At 37.3% G+C, this 24,158-nt stretch overlaps 1 non-coding gene across 1 annotated transcript; it reads left to right on the top strand.

The window, feature by feature from the left end:
* The first annotated feature begins 652 nt into the window (after window positions 1–652).
* On the top strand, window positions 653–756 carry LOC112718774 (small nucleolar RNA R71). The gene has a single exon (XR_003161101.1). It is a non-coding gene; the product is annotated as a small nucleolar RNA R71 (small nucleolar RNA).
* Window positions 757–24,158: the final 23,402 nt, after the last annotated feature.

Consider the following 24,158-nt stretch of genomic DNA (forward strand, 5'->3'; position numbering starts at 1 on the left):
CTCCAAATTTCTAATGGAGGATCTTGTTTCATTCATGAAACTGAAAGTGGCCTTTGACAGATCAGAGACTATATTAGCTAAAGTAGAATTATTTTGTTCAGAGTTCTCTGTCTGTTGCTGAGAAGATGATGGATATGGCTTACTATTATTCAGCCTATTGCGTCCACCATTGTTAAAGCCTTGTTGAGGCTTTTGTTGATCCTTCCAGGAGAAATTTGGATGATTTCTCCATGATGGGTTATAGGTGTTTCCATATGGTTCACCCATGTAGTTAACCTCTGCCATGGCAGGATTCTCAGGATCATAAGCTTCTTCAGAAGCTGCCTCTCTAGCACTGTTGGATGCATGTTGCAATCCATTCAGATTTTGAGAGATTATGTTGACCTGTTGAGTCAACATTTTGTTCTGAGCCAATATGGCATTCAGAGCATCAATTTCAAGAACTCCTTTCTTCTGAGGTACCCCATTGTTCACGGAATTCCTCTCAGAAGTATACATGAACTGGTTGTTTGCAACCATGTCAATGAGTTCTTGAGCCTCTTCAGGCGTCTTCTTCTGGTGAATAGATCCACCTGCAGAGTGATCCAGTGACATTTTCGAAAATTCAGAGAGACCATAATAGAATATATCTAATAGGGTCCATTCTGAAAACATGTCAGATGGACATCTCTTGGTCAGCTGCTTGTATCTCTCCCAAGCTTCATAGAGGGATTCACCATCTTTTTGTTTGAAGGTTTGAACATCCACTCTCAGCTTGCTCAGCTTTTGAGGAGGAAAGAACGTATCTAAGAATGCAGTGACCAGCTTATCCCAGGAGTCCAGGCTATCCTTAGGTTGTGAATCCAACCATATTCTAGCTCTGTTTCTTACAGCAAAAGGGAAAAGCATGAGTCTGTAGACTTCAGGATTAACTCCATTCGTCTTTACAGTATCACAGACTTGCAAGAATTCAGTTAAAAACTGATAAGGATCTTCAGATGGAAGTCCATAAAACTTGCAGTTTTGTTGCATTAATGCAACTAGTTGAGGCTTAAGCTCAAAGTTATTGGCTCCAATGGCAGGAATGGAGATGCTTCTTCCATCAAACTTGGATGTTGGCTTTGTGAAGTCACCAAGCATTCTCCTTGCATTATTATTATTATTTTCGGCCATCTCCTTCTCTTGTTCGAAAATTTCTGAAAGGTTGTTTCTGGATTGTTGTAATTTAGCTTCTTTTAATTTTCTCTTCAGAGTCCTTTCAGGTTCTGGATCAATTTCAACAAGAGTGCCTTTTTCCCTGTTCCTGCTCATATGAAAGAGAAGAAAACAAGAAAAGAAAAAGGAATCCTCTATGTTATAGTATAGAGATTCCCTTATGTTAGTAGAAAAAGAAAGGGGTATAAGAAAGAAAAGGAATTCGGATTTTTTAGATGAAGAGAGGTGAAGAGAAGTGTTAGTAATTAAATAATTAAATAGAATAAGAGAAGAGAAGGGAAATTTCGAAAATAATTTTTGAAAAAGAGGTTAGTAATTTTCGAAAATCAAAGACAAAATATAATTAACATTTAAAACAAAAAGAATTTTTGAAAAAGAGAGGGAGAATTTTCGAAAATTAGAGAGGGATAGGTAGTTAGTTGGTTTTGAAAAAGATAAGAAATAAACAAAAAGTTAGTTAGTTAATTGAAAAAGATTTGAAATCAAATTTTGAAAAAGATAAGAAGATAGAAAGTTAGATAAGATATTTTGAAATCAAATTTTGAAAAAGATAAGATTTTTGAAAAAGATAAGATAAAAGATAAAATAAAAGTTTTAAGAAAAAGATATTTTGAAAAAGATTTAATTTTTAAAATTACTTAACTAACAAGAAACTACAAGATAAGATTCTAGAACTTAAAGATTGAACCTTTCTTAACAAGAAAGTAACAAACTTCAAATTTTTGAACCAATCACATTACTTGTTAGCTAATTTTTGAAAATTTGATATAAAGATAAGAAAAAGATTTTGAAAATATTTTGAAAAATAATTTTTGAAATTTTCGAAAATTATATAAAAAATGAAAAAGATATGATTTTTGAAAAAGATTTTGAAAAGATAAGATTTTTAAAATTGAAATTTTGACTTGACTTGTAAGAAACAACTAATTTTGAAAATTTTTGACCAAGTCAACCCAAAATTTCGAAATTTTGGAGGAAAATAAGGAAAAGATATTTTTTATTTTTGAATTTTTAAAGAAAAACACAAAAATGACCCAAAACATGAAAATGTTGGATCAAGACACAAGATGCATGCAAGAATGCTATGAATGTCAAGATGAACACCAAGAACACTTTGAAGATCATGATGAACATCAAGAACATAATTTTGAAAAATTTTTGATGCAAAGAAAACATGCAAGACACCAAACTTAGAAATCTTAATGCATGGAAAATATGAATGCAAAAATGCACATGCAAAACAACAAAAGACACAAAACAAGAAATCATCAAGATCAAACAAGAAGACTTGTCAAGAACAACTTGAAGATCATGAAGAACACTATGAATGCATGGGATTTTCGAAAAATGCAAGAGAAATTTTTAAAAGCATGAAATTGACACCAAACTTAAAAATCAACACAATACTCAAACAAGAAACACAAAATATTTTTTGATTTTTATGATTTTCTAATTTTTTTGTATTTTTATTGATTTTTTTTCAAAAAACATTTTTGGAAAAACGAAAAATAAAAGAAAAATTTTTGAAAAAGTTTTTGAAAAGAAAGTTACCTAATCTGAGCAACAAGATGAACCGTCAGTTGTCCATACTTGAACAATCCCCGGCAACGGCGCCAAAAACTTGGTGGACGAAATTGTGATTCCTATTTTCTTGTAATTGGATTTTAGAAATTGGCACTAGTGGACACAACTCCGTTCAACTAACCAGCAAGTGTACTGGGTCGTCCAAGTAATAAACCTTACGTGAGTAAGGGTCGAATCCATAGAGATTGTTGGTATGAAGCAAGCTATGGTCACCTTGCAAATCTCAGTTAGGCAAATTAAAAATGGTTTATGGGTTTTCGAATAATTAATAATAAAAAGAAGAAATAATAAAAGGGATAGAACACTTATGCAGATTTATTGGTGGGAATTTCAGATAAGCGGATGGAGATGCTGTAGAGCTCTTGGACGCCTGTTCTCCTACTCCTTCTACTCAGTCCTTCTTACCCCTTTCCATGGCAAGCTTTGTATAGGGGTTCACCATCAACTGTGGCTACTTTCATTCCTCACGGGGAAATATCCTGTGCGGCTGTCACTCGCACAGCTAACCAGTCTGGAGGCATCACCCATGGCTGATGGCTACATCCCATCCTCGCAGTGAAAACTATGCTAACGCACTCTGTCACAGTACGGCTAATCACCGGTTGGTTCCCGCTCCTACTGGAATAGAATCCCTCTTTTGCGTCTGTCACTAACGCCCAGCAGGTTAAAGTTTGAAGCACGTCACGGTCATTCATTACCGGAATCCTACTCGGAACACCACAGACAAGGTTGGACTTTCCGGATTCCCAGGATCTTACTCGGAATACCACAGACAAGGTGAGACTTTCCGGACCCTCATAAATGCCGCCATCTATCTAGCTTATACCACGAAGATTCTGTTGGGGAATCTAAGAGATATACATTCAAGCTCTGTTGCATGTAGAACGGAAGTGGTTGTCAATCACGCGCGTTCATAAGTGAGAATGATAATGAGGGTAATCTGACTCATAACATTCATCATATTTCTTGGGTACGAATGAATATCTTGGAATAAGAATAAGAGAGATTTGAATAAAAGATAATAGAACTTCATTAATACTTGAGGTACAGCAGAGCTCCACACCCTTAATCTATGGTGTGCAGAAACTCCACCGTTGAAAATACATAAGCAAAGAGTTCAGGCATGGCCGAATGGCCAGCCCTCTCTAACGTGATCACAGGATTCAAAATACAATCCAGGATGTCTAATACAATAGATAAATGTCCTATATATACTAGACTAGCTACTAGGGTTTACATGAGTAAGTAATTGATGCATAAATCCACTTCCGGGGCCCACTTGGTGTATGCTTGGGCTGAGCTTGATCATTCCACGAGCTAAGGCATTTCTTGGCGTTAAACTTTGAGTTATGACGTGTTTTGGGCGTTTAACTCCGGATCATGACGTTTTTCTGGCGTTTAACTCCAGACAGCAGCGTGTACTTGGCGTTTAACGCCAAGTTACGTCGTCATTCTTCGAATAAAGTATGGACTATTATATATTGCTGGAAAGCCCTGGATGTCTACTTTCCAACGCCGTTGAGAGCGCGCCAATTAGAGTTCTGTAGCTCCAGAAAATCCATTTCGAGTGCAGGGAGGTCAGATTCCAACAGCATCAGCAGTCCTTTTGTCAGCCTTCTTCAGAGTTTTGCTCAAATCCCTCAATTTCAGTCAGAATTTACCTGAAATCACAGAAAAACACACAAACTCATAGTAAAGTCCAGAAATGTGAATTTAACATAAAAACTAATGAAAACATCCCTAAAAGTAGCTTAAACTTACTAAAAACTATATAAAAACAATGCCAAAAAGCGTATAAATTATCCGCTCATCAATGACCATAGCTTGCTTCATATCAACAATCTCTGTGGGATCGACCCTTACTCGCGTAAGGTTTATTACTTGGACGACCCAGTACACTTGCTGGTTAGTTGAACGGAGTTGTGTCCACACATAGCCATTATAATTATTCCATACAACAACAAAGAATACAACATTGATGATCAAAATTTTGTCCACCAAGTTTTTGGCGCCGTTGTCAGGGATTGTTCGAGTATGGACAACTGACGGTTCATCTTGTTGCTCAGATTAGGTAATTTTCTTTTTGTTTTGTTTTCAAAAATTTTTCAAAAAATTTTTTCAAAAGTCTTTCAAAAGTTTTTTCTTTATTTTTGTTTTTCTAAAGAATATTTTCAAAAAAATAAAAGAAAATACAAAAAATTAGAAAATCATAAAAACCAAAAATATTTTGTGTTTCTTGTTTGAGTCTTGAGTCAATTTTTAAGTTTGGTGTCAATTGCATGTTTTAAAAAAAAATTATTATTATGCATTTTTCGAAAATTCATGCATTCATGGTGTTCTTCATGATCTTCAAGTTGTTCTTGGTAAGTCTTCTTGTTTGATCTTGATGTTTTCTTGTTTTGCATCTTTTCTTGTTTTTCATACGCATTTTTCGTTTGTTAGAATCCATGCATTAAAGATTTCTAAGTTTGGTGTCTTGTATGTTTTCTTTGCATCAAAAATTTTTCAAAATTATGTTCTTGATGTTCATCATGATCTTCAAAGTGTTCTTGGTGTTCATCTTGACATTCATAGTGTTCTTGCATGCATCTTGTGTTTTGATCCAAAATTTTTATGTTTTGGGTCATGTTTGTGCTTTTCTCTCTCCTCATTAAAAATTCAAAAATCAAAAAAATATCTTTTCTTTATTTCCCTCCAAATTTTCAAAATTTTGGGTTGACTTGGTAAAAATTTTTAAAAATTAGTTGTTTCTTATAAGTCAAGTTAAATTTTCAATTTTAAAAATCTTATCTTTTCAAAATCTTTTTCAAAAATCACATCTTTTTCATTTTTTTTTTAATTTTCGAAATTTTAAAAATTTATTTTCAAAACCTTTTTCTTATCTTTTTTTAAAAAAAAATAAAAAAATAAAAAAATTTGAAACTTTACTAACAATTAATGTGATTGATTCAAAAATTTGAAGTTTGTTACTTTCTTGTTAAGAAAGGTTCAATCTTTAAATTCTAGAATCTTATCTTTTAGTTTCTTGTTAGTCAAATAATCAATTTTAATTTTAAATCTTTTTCAAAATATCTTTTTCTTAAAAATCTTATCTTTTTATCATATATTTTATCATATCTTTTTCAAAATTTTATCTTTTTCAAAATTTTGATTTCAAAATATCTTATCTAACTTCTTATCTTCTTATCTTTTCAAATTTGACTTTAATATCTTTTTCAACTAACTAATTAACTTTTTGTTTGTTTCTTATCTTTTTCAAAACCACCTAACTAATTTTCTCTCTCTAATTTTTGAAAATATCTCATCTTTTTTTTTTAAATTCTTTTTAATTAATTAATTGTTTTAAATTTTAATTTTAATTCTATCTTCCCTTTTTATTTTCGAAAAATAATTTAACTCCTCTTCAAAATTTATTTTCGAAATTCCTTCCCTTTTCTCTTCTTCTATTTATTTATCTATTCACTAACACTTCTCTTCATCTCAAATCACTGCCTCTATTCTCACCCTTGTGTTTGGATTCTCCATTCTTCTTCACTTTTATTCCTTTCTTCTTATACTAATAATAAGGATCCTCTTTACTGTGACATAGAGGATTCCTTTTCTTTTTTTGTTCTCTTCTTTCTCATATGAGCAGAAGCAAGGAAGAGACATAAAGGAGCTCAAAGAGCACCATTGGTTCTTCAAGAGGAGGACGCCACCCTCACTAAGGTGGACTCATTCCTTAATCTCCTTGCTCGTATTTTTCTGTTTTTATGCTTTAATGATCACTAGTAGTTAGTAACTATGTCTTAAAATTATGAATAACTCCAAGAATCTTTCACCTCTCTTAAATGTAAAATGTTTTTAATTCAAAAGAACAAGAAGTACATGAATTTCGAATTTATCTTTGAATTTAGTTTAATTATATTGATGTGGTGAAAATACTTTTTGTCTTTTGAATGAATGCTTGAAACAGTGCATATTTTTGATCTTGTTGTTTATAAATGTTAAAATTGTTGGCTCTTGAAAGAATGATGAAAAAGAGAAATGTTATTGATGATCTGAAAAAAATCATAAAATTGATTCTTGAAGCAAGAAAAAGCAGTGAAAAAGCAAAAGCTTGTGCGAAAAAAAAAGTGGCGAAAAAAATAGAAAGAAAAAGAAAAAAAAGCAAGCAGAAAAAGCCAATAGCCCTTAAAACCAAAAGGCAAGGGTAAAAAGGATCCAAGGCTTTGAGCATCAATGGATAGGAGGGCCCAAGGAAATAAAATCCAGGCATAAGCGGCTAAATCAAGCTGTCCCTAACCATGTGCTTGTGTCATGAAGGACCAAGTGAAAAGCTTGAGACTGAGTGGTTAAAGTCGTGATCCAAAGCAAAAAGAGTGTGCTTAAGAGCTCTGGACACCTGTATCTGGGGACTCTAGCAATGCTGAGTCACAATTTGAAAAGGTTCACCCAGTCATGTGTCTGTGGCATTTATGTATCCGGTGGTAATACTGGAAAACAAAGTGCTTAGGGCCACGGCCAAGACTCATAAGTAGCTGTGTTCAAGAATCAACATACTTAACTAGGAGAATCAATAACACCATCCGAAATTCTAAGTTCCTAGAGAAGCCAATCATTCTGAACTTCAATGGAAAAAGTGAGATGCCAAAACTGTTCAGAAGCAAAAAGCTACAAGTCCCGCTCATCTAATTAGAATTAATATTCATTGATAATTTGGAATTTATAGTATATTATCTTCTTTTTATCCTAATTGATTCTCAGTTGCTTGGGGACAAGCAACAATTTAAGTTTGGTGTTATGATGAGCGGATAATTTATACGCTTTTTGGCATTGTTTTTAGGTAGTTTTTAGCATGATCTAGTTACTTTTAGGGATGTTTTCATTAGCTTTTATGCTAAATTCACATTTCTAGATTTTACTATGAGTTTGTGTGTTTTTCTGTGATTTCAGGTATTTTCTGGCTGAAATTGAGGGACCTGAGCAAAACTCTGATAGGAGGCTGACAAAGGACTGCTGATGCTGTTGGAATCTAACCTCCCTACACTCGAAACGGATTTTCTGGAGCTACAGAACTCTAAATAGAGCGCTCTCAACGGCGTTGGAAAGTAGACATCCAGAGCTTTCCAGAAATATATAATAGTCCATATTTTATTCGTGAGTCGACGACTTAAACTGGCGCTCAACACCAGTTCCATGTTGCTGTCTGGAGTCAAACGCCAGAAACACGTCACGAACCAGAGTTGAACGCCCAAAACACGTTACAACTTGGCGTTCAACTCCAAAAGAAGCCTCAGCTCGTGGATAGATCAAGCTCAGCCCAAACACACACCAAGTGGGCCCCGGAAGTGGATTTATGCATCAATTACTTACTCATGTAAACCCTAGCAGCTAGTCTAGTATAAATTGGATAATTTACTATTGTAATAGACATCTTTGGTCTCAGTTTTGTTTTATTCTTCATCTTAGGAGACTATTGATCACGTTTTGGGGGGCTGGCCATTCGGCCATGCCTGAACCTTTCATTTATGTATTTTCAACGGTGGAGTTTCTACACACCATAGATTAAGGGTGTGGAGCTCTGTTGTACCTCAAGTTTTAACGCAATTACTACTATTTCCTATTCAATTCTCTTTATTCCTATTCTAAGATATTCATTGCACTTCAACTTGATGGATGTGATGATCCGTGACACCCATCATCATTCTCACTTATGAACGCGCGTGATTGACAACCATTTCCGTTCTACCTTAGGCCGGGCGCATATCTCTTGGATTCCTTAAACAGAATCTTCATGGTATAAGCCAGATTGATGGTGGCATTCATGAGAATCCGGAAAGTCTAAACCTTGTCTATGGTATTCTGAGTAGGATTCTGGGATTGAATGACTATGACGAGCTTCAAACTCCTGAAGGCTGGGCGTTAGTGACAGACGCAAAAGAATCAAGGTATTCTATTCCAACCTGATTGAGAACCGATAGATGATTAGCCGTGCTGTGACAGAGCATTTGGACCTTTTTCACTGAGAGGATGGGATGTAGCCATTGACAACGGTGATGCCCTACATACAGCTTGCCATAGGAAGGAATGAAAGAACTGGAAGGAAGAAGTAGGAAATTAGAAAAAGAAAGGGCATAGTATCTCCATACGCCTATCTGAAATTCCCACCATTAATTTACATAAGTATTTCTATCCTATTTTAATTAACTTTATTTTCTATTTATTATTTATTATTATTCGAAAATCCATAATCAATTATTATCTGCCTGACTGAGATTTACAAGATGACCATAGCTTGCTTCATACCAAAAATCTCTGTGGGATCGACCCTTACTCACGTAAGGTTTATTACTTGGACAACCCAATACACTTGCTGGTTAGTTGAACGGAGTTGTGTCCACACATAGCAAAGAGCCATTATAATTATTCCATACAACAACAAAGAATACAACATTGATGATCATAATTTCGTCCACCAGCCTACAAGTCAGACCATACCAAATACATCACAAAAAGAGAGATAAAGAAGGAGTTACAAAGGATCCAACTTCCCCCAATCGCAGCATCCTGAGGGCCAGGAGGGATGACAGAGATCGGGACAGCACCAACCACACCAGCAGGCCGGGCCTCATTATCATCAGAAGCAGGCACAATCTTGCCATCCTTCACAATATTATCCATGCTAAATAGACTGAGGTCGACGTCAGGAGCAATAACTCGAACTTGGGCCTTCAGATTCTCATACAAAGCAGTTATACCATTCACCACATGTCCCTGGAGCTCGGCATAGTCGTTATAAGCAGATTGAAGCCTCTCCTTAGTCTCCAACAACTCGCCATAGGTCCGAGTGTAGCTCTCCTTAGCCTTCTTGGACATGTCCTCAGACAAATTAGCAGCCACCTCTACAGCAGTCACCCGGGCTTTCTCCCTCTCCACAGCAAGCTCCAATCCAACATTCTTGGCCTCCAACTCAAGCTTCAAACTCTCCACCCTATTGTAATCGGCCTTTGCCTCCTCAAGAAAAGCCTTAGTAGCACGAATCGGAGACTTCTTGACAATTCAAGACAAGGCCACACTGAAATTTGCCATCCAAATACTGTTGGTGGATATAAAGTCAAGGTGGTGAAGGATTGACACATCATCAGTCGGGACCTTGCCATAAGGGGCAATAAGCTCTGTGGTAAAAGCCACACCATCAAATTCCTTGTTATCAAGATTATAAGCCCCGATAGTCCTTAGCATCTTGGGAGGATGACCAGATGGAGTAGGAGAGAAGGCAGCACCAGAAGTCGCCAAGGGTGGATCAGTAGAAACCGTCCGAACCTAAGGGGTTGGGATAACCTTCCTTGGACCTTAAAGATCAGACTCTGGCTTCTTCGGAGGAACCTGGCTAGAACCCTTCCCCGACGACTTGCTCTGAATGTTTTGAGCAGCCACTATTTTCTTGGTCTTCCTTAGAACCTTCATAGAATCAGAATTGGCAACCATCTCTGAAAAAGAAGAAAGGAACCACAGAAACGGTTATGCAATGAACAAATAAAGTAACAATAAGGACTGCCTTATAAAGAAGTCAGGCGCTACCTAGCTCAGAATGAAGGATAGCAATATCTCCTAAAAATCTCTTGGTGTCTAGAATGGGAGGCTCCCCCTAATGCTCCTCCAAGACACCTACAAAGGCCCTCTCTACCTCATCTAGACTCTCCCACGGGTACTTAAGGACTACAATATCTTTCTGCCACCACAGGGGAAAGCTCGGCTCATCATTTTTGTCCAAAAAGAAGGGGGCGAACACCCTCAGTAACCCAGACTTTGAAATAAAAGTTCATAAAATCTCGAAAAGAGTCATCAAACATAGAAAAAAACCTTCTTCCCCTGAGTAGCCCAGAAGGAGATCCAATAAGCCTTCTTCTTGGCTGCTCCTGGTTTGGTCATCACAAACAAATAAAAGAAGAGGGAAAGGGAAGGTCGGACACCAAGCTCTTGACACAATAATTGAAAAATCTTCATAAAAGCCCAAGAGTTCGGGTGAAGCTGTGAAGGGGCCACATTACAGTTCCACAGAATTTTGGTTTTAAATGCAGTAAAAGGAAAGGTAATACCTAGTTGGGTAAAAAAATAGTCATAGGCATAAAAGAAAGGATGTTTTGCCCAACTTAAGGGAGGAAAACTAACCCTCTCATCAGGATCGGGCGACACCAGCTCGTAGTTCTTCTCATCCTTCTTACTTTCACAAATCCTATGAAATCTCCTAAGCTTCTCACAATACTCCAGATCAGCTACAGTAACACACATTAAGACTATGGAATCTAACCAGTCAGCCATACCAGCAGGGACCTTTGTAGACATCTCGACAATATTCTTACGAGAAGACGTAAGAAACTACACCTACAGCAAGAAAATAAAAGAAGTGTCACCACTAAACAACTCGGCAGAATAAAAAAAACATAAAAAAAGCAAGCACAGAGCAAATGAAAAGGAGCCCCAGGGTTCACAAGAAACAAAAAAAATCATCACCAAAACCTGGGAACGTCCTTTGGAGGCAACAATGCAAATACAGAAAAGGAAGAACACGAGGAATCAGAACCCTAGCCCCTTCACCAAAAGGAAAAAGCGCGAATTAAAACCATTAGACCTAAGTGCCAACATTTCCGCAAGCAAGCGACAAATATAAAAAGATTTCAATTTTCCTCAAAAAAACAAAGCATGCAATAATAGCCAAAAGCCAACACAGAAAAGAATAGCAGCTATCAACAAACCAAAAAAAAATACAAAATGTATATACAGAAGTACCAACCTACGATGAAGAAAAGAGAGATAGCAACGAATGCACAGCAAAAACGTTAACGATCCATGAGCGCCTCTCAAAAGCTCTAGAGAAGAAGAAAGCTTGGGGAAAAATCGAAGGAGTCAGACGAAAAAAGTTTTTCGTAGAGAAGCAAAAAGCAAGAAAGCAGAAGAAAAAAGGAAACTGAAAGAGTAAAAACCCCTTCTTTTCAAACAAAGTTTAAAGAGGAAAAAGAAACGGCAAAACGAATTAAAAGCCAAATCAATAGGCTTTAAAATGCTTGCATACTCCCAAGGAACTAACATCCTCGAGAGCAATGCCGAAATTAAAGAAGCGAAGGCAGAAACACCTCGCGTTTTGAAAGCATTAAAGATGCAAAAACTTGCACGAGGAGGAGCAGGCCAGACACAACCGAATAGATGCTTGAACACGACTCCCTCAAAAGAGATCGAAGCATTGGAAGCATGACCTCATGGGAAGATAGAAGCTTAAGTAGGGGCACTGTTCATACCCCGGACTGAGCTATAAGGTCCGGGTTGGACTAAAAAAACTGGCCGACCTCTTACTGGGTTAGTCGACCACCGACCTCTCTACAAAGAGGTCAGATGAACTACCACAAGAGACCCAAGAAAGGCCCAAAGAGGCCCAAGAAAGAAGAGTCACCACCCACTAGAAGGTGGCTGGCCAAAAGATAATGATGTCACCCACAAAAGATAAGATAAGATAACAAACTTATCTCAAAAGAAGGTCATCAAACACTACTATAAATACATTGGAACACCCAGGTATAATTCATACTCCAATTCTACAAAACACCTGCCTAAAGCCCGTAATGACTTAAGCATCGGAGTATCTTGCAGGTACCACCACCTTCCGGTGACCAAGGACCAGCAGCACCTCCTACGCCAACAAGTCAGACGCGGCAGCCCAGTCTAGATCAGAGGATCTCATCCGAGATCGACTTCTCCATTTCAGGTAACCCTCGGAACATAGCCCATAGCCCAAAATACATGTTTAAAACCCTAGTTATCTATAAACCTCTAGGAGGTACAAAATAAAACAAGTATATATATATATGTGTATGTATGTATGAGGAGAGTCTATGTACATACAGCAAAGGACCAAAAGTAAATCCCAAGAATAATCCACTTCGCTACAGGAGCTCCAGATGCCTACTAAGGTGCCTCTCGACCTATATTTAAAAAACACAACATTTTATGGAATGAGAACCGGGGGTTTCTAGAATGGTAAAGGTGCCACGCACATAAGATATAAGGTCCTGGGAATGCTAGAGGCAATCCTAGAATGCCGACACTCAGATTATAAACTTTGGAGAGCTAAAATAGAAATAATAAATCAGGGTGGTTCTCTAGGGTTTTCTAAACTTAACCAATTCCTTAAATCTAACCAAAACGTAGCTGGAGCGCTAACTCTCTCTGTCTTTCCACCGTTCCTCCATCTCCGGTGAAGTTGCAAAGACAAACAAGCAGACAATGGCAAATACAGGTAGGATACAAATAATACAGATAGCAAATACAACAAATAGCATATTATAATAACCTAGGCAATCCCAATTAATGAACAAGAAAGGAATTCAAGCACTATGTATATGATGCATGCCTGTCCTATGGCTGATGAGTCTCATCTGTCAGTTATCAAGCCAACCTGACAAGTCCGAATGTTAAACCCTGGACTGTCCCCCGTCGCGTATCCCTAAGAGTCTATGCAAAGCTTTTTCACATTAAATTCTGGTTGCAAGTATAGTTTCTAAACCAACAATAATCCTTTTATACAAAAATTTGGTTGTCACAAGTAACAAACCCCTTAAAAATAATAACCGAAGTATTCAAACCTTGGGTCATCTCTCAAGGAATTGCAGGGAAGTGTATTTATTATTGGTTATGAGATTTTCTAAGAAATTTTGGAATGTGGAATGTAAAAATAAATAATTATAAATTAAAGCAAGGAAAATTAACAAAAGATTTTATGTAATTGAATTAAAAAGCCTTGGCCAGGAGAAAATCAATCGGAAGTTCTATCCTTGTTGGATTTCCCAAAATCAATAGTAATATGTTGTTGTTTCTACTTAGTTAAACCTTACCGAATAAAGGAAAGTCAAGTAGTTGAGCTAACTCCGACTCACAAGTCCTAATCCTCTCCCTTGGGAAGGATTAGCGTTAGTGACTAGAGAGCCAGCCAACAACTCCCAATTACAATTTAACTCTTGAGTCCCCCAACTCAAGGGTCTCCTAATATTAATCAACTCCAAAGCCAAGTTGGAAACCTACTCCATTGACATGGATGCCAATTTCGCATACATGTAAAGGGAGTAGAAAGAAGACATGATAATTTTGGAATTGAGTTGAGATAATCAAGCAAATAAAGAAATTAAATAGAAAAATACTCTTTGCATTAATAAATTAACAAGATAAGAAGATAAACTAAAGTAATAGAATAAATAAAAGTAGAAAAAAAAAACTAAATTAAAGGAACATTGAACCTGGAATTGAGAAGAAATAAACCTAAAACTAAGAGAAATCCTAAAACTAGCAGCCTCTAATCAGTATTTTCCCAGAAAACTACATCCAAAACCTAAAATTATATGAATGAAAAGTGTCTCCCTGATTCCCCCACCCTGCAGTCTCTAATCAATATTTTCGGGCTGAAAACAGGGCCAAAAACAGCCCAAAAATTGCCCCCAACAATATCTGATACGTTGAAATTTTGCACGATCCATGTGTACGTGTGATGCACGCATGCACATCTCTAAACACCAAGAAACTATGGCAAATTTTATATCATTTTAAAGCCCCAGATGTTAGCTTTCCAACGTAATTAGAACTGCCTCATTTGGACCTCTGTACCTCAAGTTAAAATTTATTGAGTGCGAAGAGGTCAGGGCTGACAGCTTAGCAATTGCTTCAGCTTCTTGTATTCCTTCCACTTTTGCATGCTTCCTTTCCATCCTCTAAGTCATTCCTGGCCTATAAACCCTGAAATCACTTAACACACATATCAAGGCATCGAATGGTAATAAGAGAGGGTTAAACATAGCAAATTCAAGGCCAAAGAAGTATGTTTTCAATCATAGCACAAAATTAGGAAGGAAAATGTAAAACATGCGATTATATGCATAAGTGTGAGAATAATGAGTAAAAAACCACTAAAATGAGCACAAGATAAACCGTAAAATATCCACCTAATTCACATTACCACATCCATATACTAAATTTCAATACCCAAACACATATAATCAAGAAAATCCAATAGGGTTTAAGGGTTCTCACCTCACCAATGGAGAATTGGAACAAGACTCAGCAAATCCACCAACTTAATTTGATCCTAAACATCGAAACTACATAAAATCTCAATACCAAAGCCCAAGAATTTTGAAACTGGAAATGGGGAAATTAAGGAAGAAAATGTGAATTCCTTACTTTATGATCAAGGTTGCAAGAACCGAACCGGTCAATGAACCGGTAAAGTGACTAGTTTAATGGTTTAGAGGTTTGATAAACCCCATTTTTAGGGTTTATCTTGTATTGATTTCAAGGGTTTTATCAATGATCCTACGCACTTATTCATATGAAAATACATGATTTTGTGTTCCTTTCCCAATTTTGCCTCATGGATGAAAACATGCTTCTTTTGCACTAAATTAGATATATTCTTAATCCTCTTCTAGTACCATTCGATACCGTAACCCGTGTGTTAAGTGGTTTCAGAGTTTATAGGGCACGAATGACTTGGAGGAGAGAATGGGAGCATGCATAAAGGAAAGGAGCATGAACTTCAGCAGCGGCGCGCGCGCGCACATGGCGCGTCCGCGCAGATTTGTGCCACCAGAGCCAAAGCCAGGAGCCAAGCTACGAGCCGGCACGTTTAGCGGCTAGGCTATAATCCTCATGGACGTGCCCGCGCACATTACGCCTGCACGCGGATTGCAAATGCCCCAGGGACGCGTACGCGTGCTGTGTGCGTACGGCCGATTGCCACACGTGATTTTTTAAGAGTCACGTGACCAGCGCATGGAGGCAGTTAGAAAACCTGTTTTGGGGAAGAGTTTTGGTGGGAAAAAGCTTAAGAAGGCCAAGGATTGAGGGGTTTAGGGGATTCACTCATTTTTACACTTTCTTAGATATTTTCTTAGAGTTGGTTACATTTTGGGTAGATAGAGAATCTCCAACCTCTCTCTAAGATTTCATTCTCCATTGCAATTCTCCTTTAATTTTTTTGGTGAGATCCATTGTAATACACTTTTATTTTGATGCAATTAGTAGATCTACTCTTCTCCTATTCTTCAATTTGTGTTCTTTTGATCATTACAAGAAAGACACCCATTCAGGTACACTTGAAAAGTGTAGCCAAAAGTGAAAAAAAAATGATGCCTTAGGCTACGGCTACGCTTTTTGGGCTACGGCTACGCTTTTTGAGGTAATTTCTATTCGGCCGTTGCCTATTCTCAAAGGCTATGCTTTTCTGCACCAAGGGCTATGCTTTTGGCGTTTGGAAATAGGCTACGCTTTTCAAGTGATGCTGTCCATGACCAAAGGCTACGCTTTTCAGCTTTCGTTCTTCCAGAATAGGCTACGCTTTTCAGCGCTACTACATCACTTGTAAAGCATAGCCACATTGTATACCATAGCTACTTTTTATAAGCGTAGCATTAGGTCCCTCTTTTTTTTTCTGTATACTATAGCTACTGTATATAAGTGTAGCCTTAGGTCTAGTTTTTTTTCTATATACTATAGCTACTGTATATAAGTGTAGCCTTAGGTCTCTTTTTTTTTTGTATACTATAGCTATTGTACATATAAGTGTAGCCTTAGGTCTTTTTTTTTCTGTATATATATATATATATCTAATAACTATTAATACAACATAATAGTTAATATGATTACATGTATAAATGAATTGAATATTACAAAATAAAAATAAATACATAATTATACTAAATAATTTCTTTATATAATAAAAATTGTCTCTAACCAAAATATATTTATAACATTGATCCAAATGTACTAGAATGAAGTTAATTGTAAAAATTCATACAACTCAAACTAAAGTAAGCATAGCCATATCAAAACCATAATATCACTTAGCCAATAAAAGTATCTTCTAATAAAAATTATTAGTCAACCATACATGTAAAGATTCTAAATAGCACTCTATCTTAGCCAATAAACCACAATAATAGTCAGCTTAATCTTCATTGTTACCCTACATAATTATATAGAAAAGTAGTTAAAAAAATATTCATAATGGCATTCGTAATTATAAAAATTAAATGGAACACGTAGTCATAGTAAACCAAGAAAGCATATACTAAAAAAAATAACATGGTCACGACAGAAGAGGTTAATACAAGGAATTATGTATTAACCAGGTGAATACAGGTGTTTCTTTCTTCCATTTCCTTTAACACAATCCTGATATGTCCCTATAGCATTTTTCATGCACTAATTAACCAAAATTTCACACTTAAATTAGATATAGGGACAAATTCATATGTACCAAGTGCACAAAATCAAAAATACAACCACCAAAATTACACAAACAAATTTCAGCCATAGCAATACAACTTCAGTGTTAATAAATCCAACAAACATTTTCAGCCATAGCAATTAATGTAAATGCAAGTAAAAAACTATGGAACAAGCAATAGATAAGGACATACCACATCTAAGTTCGAAAAATGTGTTGATCCATGGCCCCTATTCGCATCAATAGGAGACTGTTGGGCGTCTTGTAATAAAGCTTCTAGTTCTTCTGGCCTCATTCCAGGTTCCGATCGCTGCAGTAATAACTTGATTATATTTCGCAACCCATGAATCTCTTCGTCTTGTTTTTGCTGTTTGGCCTCTTGTTTTTGCTGTTGTGCCTCGATGTATCCAAGTTTATCCTTCAAACTGGACACTTCCTCTTTGTGCTGATTCTTGATTTCATTAATTTCAGCATGTTTTTTTAAATCAGTCTTTGTCACAGATCTTCCATACAACCTTACCCGATGATGAGCGGATATTTTATACGCTTTTTGGGGGTAATTTCATGTAGATTTTAGCATGTTTTAGTTAGTTTTTAGGAGAATCTTATTAGTTTTTAGGCAAAAATCATATTTCTGGACTTTACTATGAGCTTGTGTGTTTTTCTGTGATTTCAGGTATTTTCTGGCTGAAATTGAGGGAGCTGAGCAAAAATCTGAGTTAGGCTGAAAAAGGACTGCTGATGCTGTTGGATCCTGACCTCCCTGCACTCGAAATGGATTTTCTGGAGCTACAGGAGTCCAATTGGCGCGCTCTCAACGGCGTTGGAAAGTAGACATCCAGGGCTTTCCAGCAATATATAATAGTCCATACTTTGCGCGAAGATAGACGACGTAACTTGGTGTTGAACGCCAAGTACATGCTGCTGTCTGGAGTTAAACGCCAGAAAAACGTCATGATCCGGAGTTGAACGCCCAAAACACGTCATAACTTGGAGTTCAACTCCAAGAAAGGCCTCAACTCGTGGATAACTCTAGTCCCAGCCCCAGCACACACCAAGTGGGCCCCAGAAGTGGATTTCTGCACCAGTTATCTTAGTTTACTCATTTTCTGTAAACCTAGGTTACTAGTTTACTATTTAAACAACTTTTAGAGACTTATCTTGTACCTCATGACATTTTCAGATCTGAATTACATACTTTTTGACGACATGAGTCTCTAAACTCCATTGTTGGGGGTGAGGAGCTCTGCAGCGTCTCGATGATTTAATACAATTCCTTTGTTTTCCATTCAAACACGCTTGTTCTTATCTAAGATGTTCGTTTGCGCTTAATTATGGAGAAGGTGATGATCCGTGACACTCATCACCTTCCTCAATCCATGAACGTGTGCCTGACAACCACCTCCGTTCTACATCAGATTGAATGAGTATCTCTTAGATTCCTTAATCAGAATCTTCGTGATATAAGCCGGATTGATGGCGGCATTCATGAGAATCCGGAAAGTCTAAACCTTGTCTGTGGTATTCCGAGTAGGATTCTGGGATTGAATGACTGTGACGAGCTTCAAACTCCTGAAGGCTGGGCGTTAGTGACAGACGCAAAAGAATCAATGGATTCTATTCCAACCTGATTGAGAACCGATAGATGATTAGCCGTGCTGTGACAGAGCATAGGAACGTTTTCACTGAGAGGATGGGAAGTAGCCATTGACAACGGTGACACCCTACATAGAGCTTGCCATGGAAGGGACTTTGCGTGTGTTGAAGGATTTCAAGGAAGAGTTGAAGTCAGAGGACAAAGCATCTCCAGAACTCCAATATATTTCTCATTACTGCACAACAAGTAACGCTATTATTCTCTTTTATTTATCCAATAATTTTAAATACTTTGACTTCTTACAATTAAATCCAAATAATCTTATTGGCATCCTGACTAAGATTCATAAAATAAACATTGATTGCTTCAAACCAATAATCTCTGTGGGATCGACCCTTACTCACGTAAGGTATTACTTGGACGACCCAGTGCACTTGCTGGTTAGTTGTGCGGATTACAAATTCGTGCACCAAGTTTTTGGCGCCGTTGCCGGGGATTATTGAGTTTGAACAATTGAAGGCTTATTTTATTTCTTAGATTAGGAATAATTTATTTTTGTTGTTATAGAGTCATCAAATTTTGATAGGATAGTTTCTTTTCAAAAATTTCTTTTCAAAAATATTATTTTTCCTAATTAATTGTTAATTTTTCGTGAGTTTAGTGTCTTATTCTAAGTTTGGTGTTAATTGCATATTTTATATTTTCTCTAAAAATTCTCGTGTTAGTGTTCTTGGTTCTTCCTTGATCTTCAAGTTGTTCTTGATAATTGGTTATACCCTTTGGAACCTTTTTCAAAAATAATTTTTCTTGGATTGAATCTTGTGCCAAACTTTAAGTTTGGTGTTTTCTTGTTAATCTTTTTATAAAATTCGAAAATTTTATTAAAGTTTTCTAAAAATTTTAAGTTTGGTGTTCTTCCTTTTGTTCTTGGTGTTCTTGTGAATCTTCAAGGTGTTCTTGAGTTTTTCTTGTGTCTTGATCTTAAAATTTTTAAGTTTGGTGTTCCTTGGTGTTTTCCCTCCAAAAATTTTCGAAAACAAGGAGCACTAGATCTAAAAATTTTAAGTCTTGTGTCTTTTGTGTGTTTTTCTCTTTCATCATAAAATTCAAAATTCAAAAAAAAAATTTATTTTCAAACTAATTTTGAACTACTTTTTCGAAATTTTTTTAAAGTTCAGATTTCAATTTCAAAACTTTTTCGAAAAAATTTTTCACAAAATATTTTCAAAATATTTTTTTTTATATATTTCGTTTTTATTTATTCCACTTCTATAAAATAAATAAAATCAACATATAAATTATCTCTTGTAATCCATCATGGAAGCAAGTAGGAATGAACAGTCCAAGAGGACTCTGGGGTCATATGCTAACCCCACTACTGCTTCATATGGGAGTAGTATCTGTATACCCTCCATTGGAGTTAGTAGCTTTGAGCTGAATCCTCAGCTCATTATCGTGGTGCAGCAAAACTGCCAGTATTCTGGTCTTCCACATGAAGAACCTACAGAGTTTCTGGCACAATTTCTGCAAATTGCTGATACAGTACATGATAAGGAAGTAGATCAGGATGTCTACAGATTATTACTGTTTCCATTTGCTGTAAAAGATCAAGCTAAGATGTGGTTAAATAACCAGCCTAAGAACAGCATAAAAACATGGAAACATCTGTCAGAAAAATTCCTGAATCACTATTTCCCTCCAAAACGGATGACACAGCTAAGACTAAGCATCCAAGGCTTCAAACAAGGAGATAATGAATCCCTTTATGATGCCTGGGAGAGATACAGAGAGATGCTAAGAAAATGCCCCTCTGAAATGTTTTCAGAATGGGTGCAATTAGACATCTTCTACTATGGGCTTACAGAAAAAGCTCAGATTTCTCTAGACCACTCAGCTGGTGGATCTATACATATGAGAAAAACAATTGAAGAAGCTCAAGAGCTTATTGATACAGTTGCCAGAAATCAGCATCTGTACCTAAGCAGTGAATCTTCTATGAAAGAAGAAGCTAAAACAGTAACTGCTGAACTCAGTCCGGTGGATCAGGCTAATGAATTGAATCAGCAATTAGACTTTCTAACCAAGCAGCTAGCCGAATTCAAGGAAATATTACAGGAAACAAGAATGGCTAACAGGAATATGGAAGTGCAATTAAAGCAGACAGAAAAGCAACTGTCAAAACAAATAGCAGAAGAATGCCAAGCAGTTCAATTAAGAAGTGGGAAAACATTAAATACCTCACTTCAAAGCAGCAGGAAGCCAATAAATAAACAGATGTCTACTCAAAATCCCTCTGAGGACAATCAGAGCCCAGAGAGGAATGATGCTGGCGCTGAACGCCCAGACCATGCTCATTCCTGGCGTTCAACGCCAGAAACAAGCATGAATCCGGCGTTGAACGCCCAAAGGGAACATGGTTCTGGTGTTCAAACGCCAGTAACAAATAAGGAAGTGGCGTCTAACGCCACTCCAGCTTCCACCCCTGGCATTCAAATGCCAGTGGGTGATCAGTCACATACAAGTGCTGATAACAACCCTTCTAAAAAGGCTTCCCAACCCACTCGTGTAGGTAATAAACCTGCAGCAACTAAGGTTGAGGAATACAAAGCCAAAATGCCTTATCCTCAAAAACGCCGCCAAGCGGAACAGGATAAGCAATTTGCTCGCTTTGCAGACTATCTCAGGACTCTTGAAATAAAGATTCCGTTTGCAGAAGCACTTGAGCAAATACCATCTTATGCTAAGTTCATGAAAGAGATCTTAAGTCATAAGAAGGATTGGAGGGAAACTGAAAAAGTTTACCTCACTGAAGAATGCAGTGCAGTCATTCTGAAAAGCTTACCTGAGAAGCTGAAAGATCCTGGAAGCTTTATGATACCATGCACATTAGAAGGTACTTGTACCAAGCAAGCTTTATGTGACCTTGGGGCAAGTATCAATCTAATACCTGCATCTATGATGAGCGGATATTTTATACGCTTTTTGGGGGTAATTTCATGTAGATTTTAGCATGTTTCAGTTAGTTTTTAGTAGAATAATATTAGTTTTTAGGCAAAAATCATATTTCTGGACTTTACTATGAGTGTGTGTATTTTTCTGTGATTTCAGGTATTTTCTGGCTGAAATTGAGGGAGTTGAGCAAAAATCTGACTTAGGCTGAAAAAGGACTGCTGATGCTGTTGGATCCTGACCTCCCTGCACTCGGAATGGATTTTCTGGAGCTACAGGAGTCCAATTGGCGCGCTCTCAACGGCGTTGGAAAGTAGACATCCAGGGCTTTCCAGCAATATATAATAGTCCATACTTTGCGTGAAGATAGACGACGTAACTTGGCGTTGAACGCCAAGTTCATGCTGCTGTCTGGAGTTAAACGCCAGAAAAACGTCATGATCCGGAGTTGAACGCCCAAAACACGTCATAACCTGGAGTTTAACGCCAAGAAAGGCCTCTACTCGTGGATAGCTTTAGTCTCAGCCCCAACACACACCAAGTGGGCCCCAGAAGTGGATTTCTGCACCAATTATCTTTGTTTACTCATTTTCTGTAAACCTAGGTTACTAGTTTACTATTTAAACAACTTTTAGAGACTTATCTTGTACCTCATGACATTTTCAGATCTGAATTACATACTTTTTTATACATTTTGTTTTTATTTATTCCACTTGTATAGAATAAATAAAATCAACATATAAATTATCTCTTGTAATCCAATATGGACGCAAGTAGGAATGAACAGTCCAAGAGGACTCTGGGGTCATATGCTAACCCCACTACTGCTTCATATGGGAGTAGTATCTGTATACCCTCCATTGGAGTTAGTAGCTTTGAGCTGAATCCTCAGCTCATTATCATGGTGCAGCAAAACTGCCAGTATTCTGGTCTTCCACATGAAGAACCTACAGAATTTCTGGCACAATTTCTGCAAATTGCTGATACAGTACATGATAAGGAAGTAGATCAGGATGTCTACAGATTATTACTGTTTCCATTTGCTGTAAAAGATCAAGCTAAGAGGTGGTTAAATAACCAGCCTAAGAACAGCATAAAAACATGGAAACAGCTGTCAGAAAAATTCCTGAATCACTATTTCCCTCCAAAACGGATGACACAGCTAAGGCTAAGCATCCAAGGCTTCAAACAAGGAGATAATGAATCCCTTTATGATGCCTGGGAGAGATACAGAGAGATGCTAAGAAAATGCCCCTCTGAAATGTTTTCAGAATGGGTGCAATTAGACATCTTTTACTATGGGCTTACAGAAAAAGCTCAGATTTCTCTAGACCACTCAGCTGGTGGATCTATACATATGAGAAAAACAATTGAAGAAGCTCAAGAGCTTATTGATACAGTTGCCAGAAAATCAACATCTGTACCTAAGCAGTGAATCTTCCATGAAAGAAGAAGCTAAAACAGTAACTGCTGAACTCAGTCCGGTGGATCAGGCTAATGAAATTAATCAGCAATTAGACTTTCTAACTCAGCAGCTAGCCGAATTCAAGGAAATATTACAGGAAACAAGAATGGCAACAGGAATATGGAAGTGCAATTAAAGCAGACAGAAAAGCAACTATCAAAACAAATAGCAGACGAATGCCAAGCAGTTCAATTAAGAAGTGGGAAAACATTAAATACCTCACTTCAAAGCAGCAGGAAGCCAAGAAATGAACAGATGTCTACTCAAAATCCCTCTGAGGACAATCAGAGCCCAGAGAGGAATGAGGCTGACGCTGAACGCCCAGACCATGCTCATTCCTGGCGTTCAACGCCAGAAACAAGCATGAATCCGGCGTTGAACGCCCGAAGGGAACATGGTTCTGGCGTTCAAACGCCAGTAACAAATAAGGAAGTGGCGTCTAACGCCACTCCAGCTTCCACCCCTAGCATTCAAATGCCAGTGGGTGATCAGTCACATACAAGTGCTGATAACAACCCTTCTAAAACGGCTCCCCAACCCACTTCTGTAGGTAATAAACCTGCAGCAACTAAGGTTTAGGAATACAAAGCCAAGATGCCTTATCTTCAAAAACTCCGCCAAGCGGAACAGGATAAGCAATTTGCCCGCTTTGCAGACTATCTCAGGACTCTTGAAATAAAGATCCCGTTTGCAGAAGCACTTGAGCAAATACCATCTTATGCTAAGTTCATGAAAGAGATCTTAAGTCATAAGAAGGATTGGAGGGAAACTGAAAAAGTGTACCTCACTGAAGAATGCAGTGCAGTCATTCTGAAAAGCTTAACTGAGAAGCTTAAAGATCCTGGGAGCTTTATGATACCATGCACATTAGAAGGTACTTGTACCAAGCAAGCTTTATGTGATCTTGGGGCAAGTATCAATCTAATACCTGCATCTACTATCAGAAAGCTTGGTTTGACTGAAGAAATCAAACCAACCAGGATATGTCTTCAACTTGCTGATGGCTCCATTAAATACCCATCAGGTGTGATTGAAGACATGATTGTCAAGGTTGGGCCATTTGCCTTTCCTACTGACTTTGTGGTGCTGGAAATGGAGGAGCACAAGAGTGCAACTCT

This window comes from Arachis hypogaea, chromosome 10, assembly GCF_003086295.3.
Source record: "Arachis hypogaea cultivar Tifrunner chromosome 10, arahy.Tifrunner.gnm2.J5K5, whole genome shotgun sequence".
NCBI lineage: Eukaryota > Viridiplantae > Streptophyta > Magnoliopsida > Fabales > Fabaceae > Arachis > Arachis hypogaea.